The sequence below is a fragment of the Rattus norvegicus genome, chromosome 8, assembly GCF_021556685.1.
Source record: "Rattus norvegicus strain SHRSP/BbbUtx chromosome 8, alternate assembly SHRSP_T2T, whole genome shotgun sequence".
Taxonomy (NCBI): domain Eukaryota; kingdom Metazoa; phylum Chordata; class Mammalia; order Rodentia; family Muridae; genus Rattus; species Rattus norvegicus.
Window position 1 is genome coordinate 19952037 of NC_141541.1, and position 5181 is coordinate 19957217.

The window sequence follows — 5181 nt, forward strand, 5'->3', positions numbered from 1 at the left end:
TTTCAGGTCACAGGTCAATGCAGGTTTCACAACCTTATATAACTCCGCGAGTGTGTAGAGGACTCCAGTCTCAAATGAAAGACGAAAAGCATTAGATTGAGGCTTTTGCTCTGTAGTCTTGGGAAACAGCCTTTTTCTAACAGTTCTTTTACCGAGAACATTAAAGCATCAGTTCTGGAGGTGCACTTATTCTGACAGTGTGAACGTGATATTTATTAAGAACTAGTTAATTCAGAACAACTGTTTAAAATTTTATTTCTCAATAATAATATTTCATTAATGGAGACTAATTAATAATATCATATCTTTCTTCAAAATCTAACAACTCTTGGTGTACTGGGTATAGGAGCATACTATGGACTATTTAACTCTGTCTGAAAGAGGAGTGACATGGTGCTCCCTAGTACCACTGAGTTACATCTATAAGCTCTCTCTCTCTCTCTCTCTCTCTCTCTCTCTCTCTATCTCTGTCTCTCTCTCTCTGTCTCTCTCTCTGTGTGTGTGTGATTATCATTGCATATGCATAGAGGTTACAAGACACACTCTAATTTTGAACATTTTCCCATTTTTTATTGAGACGGTGTCTCTTTGTGGCTGAATGTGTCAGTCTAACCAGCTCACATACATAGATTGATGGTATTCTCACCCACATCTTGACATTGGCTACATTAAACAGCACAGGATTCAGAAGCAGCAGCAAAGATTCTGGAATTGAATCATGGTGAAGATGGCTTTCCTTGTTCTCGAGGTGGGAGCACTAGCACAAAGAAAAGCAAGTCAAATGAGCATTGTGCTAAAAACTTTATGTCTGGAATGAGGTGGGGAGAGCCTCATTAAACAAATGAATGGTGTCAAGCAAATCTATATACAAATATGTTGGGGTTGAGTAGCATGTTGCAAATATTGAGAGGGTCTTCAAATAGTTCAGGGAATTTCTTAGAAGTATGTACACTATATGTGGAGTCAGGAGAATACAGATTAGGAATAGCAAGAAACTGAAGAGAGCATTGAGGTTTTAAGTCTCAGAAATCATCTGACTTTTTGAGATATAGTTACAACTGAGAATGTATTAATTTAAGAGGAGCTGAGGATATGCTGATGAGATGGTGGACAATGAATTTCATGTTGGGTCCTGGTACTGAAATAGTAGCCCTGAGATCCTGGCTAAGGGAGTAATCCTCTGTCAATGTCAGGTATGGCCTTCTGAAAATTGGATACAATTACACATGCTTCAGAGGATCCTATCAGAAAAAACTGACAGAAATTTTTAATAAAGTTTTACTAAAATCACCTTCATCTTTCTTTATTATGGTTTTCACCCTATAGAGGTGCTTAAAAGATTTGGAATAATCTGCAATACCTATGGTGAGATCAAAGAGCACAGTGCAGCTAGATTGTGGCATCATTGGAAGGAAATATTGTCCATAATCTCAGCTATGGGGATGCTCCCCTCCTTTAGTTTTCTCTCTGCACACTCTTCAGCTTCTGCTGTGTTATTGCTAATTCCTCTTGATACAAACAAGTCCTCCATCATTAACCCCAGGTTTTATTTCCTATGGATTTGCCCATTAGTTGGCTGCAATTGGCTGTCTCTCTTTTAGATCACTTTCGACCAAGTATATCAACTCACACTGTTACACATTTAAACCTTATTATTATAAGGTATGGTGGAGGTGAAATTACCTTCTGCCCTTTTTTATATGAATGGTATTAATTCTCTTATATTTGGGCCAAAACCAGTATTTCAAATAAATACTCTTTTTTTTTCTGAATTAGGACAGTACCCAGATGAACAACTTTGACATTAAATGACAAGGAAAGTAACAGCATTCCTGGAGCTTGGCTTCATTCTTTGGCAATTACTGATGCATCTGTGAGCTGTGGTGGGTCTGGCAGAACTGCAACACCTTCAACCCCTGATATGATGGGAGTGGTGACAGTAGGTTATTATTAATCTGCAATGAATTTAGTAATATATTGATTATTATTTGTAAATACAGTAATTTATATTTATAATCGTGTTTGTATCCAGGGAGGAAAAATGCTTCCTCATTGCACATTTGCATAAAGACAGTAGTATGTATAATGAAACATCTGACATTTTCAGTGTTTATAGAGAGGTCCATTATAAGCACCAATCTTCCCTTTTCAAACATTTACTGTGGACTGACTTCAAAAACATCTTCTTGGGGCTTTTTGTTCATTCTGTCTATTATGTTACTCCTTTGATTTTTTTTAAAATAGGGTCTGGTAAGCATATGGAAATCTATCTTTTACACCTTGCCTTTTTATAGTATCTTTAAAAGGTTATAGGCAAATATCTTCTGAAAGTGGAGAATAGCCTTGAACACATTGGCACAAGAGACAATTCCTGAACAGAACAACAATTGAACAGGTACTAAGTTTAATAATAATTGAGACCTCGAATTTGGTGCAGTAGAGAGTAGGGGGCAGTAGCCAGGAGAGGTGGGAGAAGGAGGAGACAGTAAATCACTTATAAATGGTGCCCAAGGAGGACCTGAAGCCTAAATTCCTGGAGGGTTAGTGAGTGCTGGGCTTTCATGGGCCTCTTCTTTATGAACCAAAGTGTGTAAAGGTTGCCATAAAGCACAAACAAGTGAAGTTTTTTTATCTATTACAGTGGTCAGAATAAACTACAACATACAGAAAACAAGAATATAATTTCCTTGAAAAGAAACCAAAAGAGAGACAAACAAACATAATTCCACCTCTAACAATAACAGGAAAATACCAGGAAGTGACAATCACTACTCCTTAATATCTCTCAATCAATGGACTCAATTCCTCAACAAAAAAACATAGACTAACATACTGGATACGTAAAGAGGACCCAGCATTTTGCTGCATGCAGGAAACACACCTCAGAGACAAACACAGACACTACCTCAGAGTAAATGGCTGGAAAACAATTTTCCAAGCAAATGGCCCAAGGAAACAAGTGGAGTTGTCATTCTAATATCAAAATTGACTTTCAACCAAGAGTCATTAAATAAGATAAGGAAGGACAATTCATATTCATCAAAGGAAAATCCACCAAGATGAATTCTCAATCCTAAGTATCTATGCGTCAAATGTAAGGGGACCTATGTTCATAAAAGAAACCTTACTAAAGTTCAAAGCCCACATTGCACCTCATACGATAATAGTAGGAGATTTCAACACCCCACTCTCATCACTGGACAGATCATGGAAATTGTTGGGGCACCAGTGGAAGGGAAAGCCCTTGGTCTTGCCAAGGTTGGACCCCCAGTGCAGGGGAATATGAGGGAGGGCAATAAGGGGGATGTATAGGGTGAATACCCGTATATGGGGGGTGGGATGGGGGCTTATGGACAGGAAACTGGAAGGGGAATAACATTTGAAATGTAAGTAAAGAAATATATAATAAAAAGTTTTTAAAAAATTGGGCTGAATGGATGTCAGAGAGCAGAGTACTCAAATAAGTGAACACCAATTTGCAAAAACAGCGAGAAGTTCGAAAGGCCAGTCAGGAACAATATGCAGGGTCAAGATGAGAGAAGCTGCTCCAGGGAAGGAGACATCTGGGCTGTGCCAAAAAACAAACAAACAAACAAAACAAAACAAACAAAACAAAACAAACAAATAACAAACAAAAAACCAAGTTGAAGTGCAAACAAAAAAAGAACAAGCAGAAAACACCTGGAATTGGAGAGGGTGGAGGTACCAGTGAGATACCTCAGGCTCCTAGGAAGAGAGCCTGGGTAGATCCTACCGGTGAAACTGAAGAATCATTATGAATACAGTTGCAGTTAAAATGAAGATTCCTGAGGAGCTGAAACCATGGCTTTCAGATGACTGGGACTTGATTACCAGACAAAAGCAGCTTTTTTATCTTCCTGTCAAGAAGAATGCGGATTCCATTTTGGAGGATTATGCAAATTATAAGTGTTGAGGAAATACAGATGATAAGGAGTATGATGTTAACGAGGTTGTGGCAGGGATAAAGGAGTACTTCAATGTAATGTTGGGTACTCTACATATTTGAGAGACCACAGTATGCTGATATTCTGGCCGATCACCTAGATGCACCCTTGTCCCAGGTGTGTGGAGCACCACATTTACTGAGATTGTTTGTGTGGATTGGAGAGATGTTGGCCTATACACGTCTAGATCAGAAAAGCCTTGCATTATTACTGAACTATTTACATTAATTCCTCATGTACCTGGCGAAGAATTCTGCAACTCTGTTCTGTGCCTGTGATTATGAAGTGGCTCCTCTTGGGTACCACTGGAAAGCAGTGTGAAGGGTGTGCTCTCTCTCACTTGTGCTTGGATCGGTAAACAGTTTGGTTCTTAGTCCTTCTCTTGTACAAACGATGTACTTTGAAGACCGTCAGTGTATAACAGAGTTGATATTTGTTTTTGTTTGATTTTAAACTGAGAAAATAAAAGGAGTAACTGCTCCTTCTTTCTTTCTTTTTTTCATTTCAAAGTTTCTACCAGTGTATCAGTGATGGACAACAGAGACATGCTGTGGAGTGTTTGCCTAGTTGACAAAACTGCTTTTGAATGCTGGTGGTTCTGTTCCTTTGACACTACCCACTTTTATAATATGTGTCAATGCTCTATGACAAAGTGCTCTGATTCCTAATACCAAAGGCTCCCTTCAGTGTGTATAACTGAACACCCATCCATCTGAGCTTTTTTAATGGTGCTTAAAGAGCCTATCCTTTGCAAATCCAGTTGTTCCTTAGGCATTTTATCTTTGCTCAATTGTTAAAGAATGGTGGATTGTTTTCATGGCTTCTGTCCTTGTGTCTAATACATGTTTTAGCATGATAGACGCACTGCATCATGTAGCTAGAGTTTTATGGAAAAAATCTTGTAGGAGTTGTTTTTCAGATCTTCAATAAATTTTTTCTTTAAATTTCAAAAAAAAATTGAGACCTCATAAAGCAGAAAACCTTCTATATGGCAAAGGACTATCAACCGAACAAAATGGTAGCCTACAGAGTGGGAAGATACTTTGATCATCTTCATATCTGACAGAGGGCTAATAACTAAAATATATGAAGAACTCAAGTAATTAGATATCAACAAACAAAGTAATACAATTAAAAACTGGGATATTATCAATAGATAAATCTCAAATTATAGGATTAGATTGTTCTTTAAACCTCCTCTTTTAGGGTTCTTGAT

The 5181-nt window shown here is 37.9% G+C and overlaps 1 pseudogene; it reads left to right on the forward strand.

Moving 5' to 3' along the window:
- The first annotated feature begins 2500 nt into the window (after positions 1 to 2500).
- On the forward strand, positions 2501 to 4286 carry Morf4l1-ps10 (mortality factor 4 like 1, pseudogene 10; annotated as a pseudogene).
- Positions 4287 to 5181: the final 895 nt, after the last annotated feature.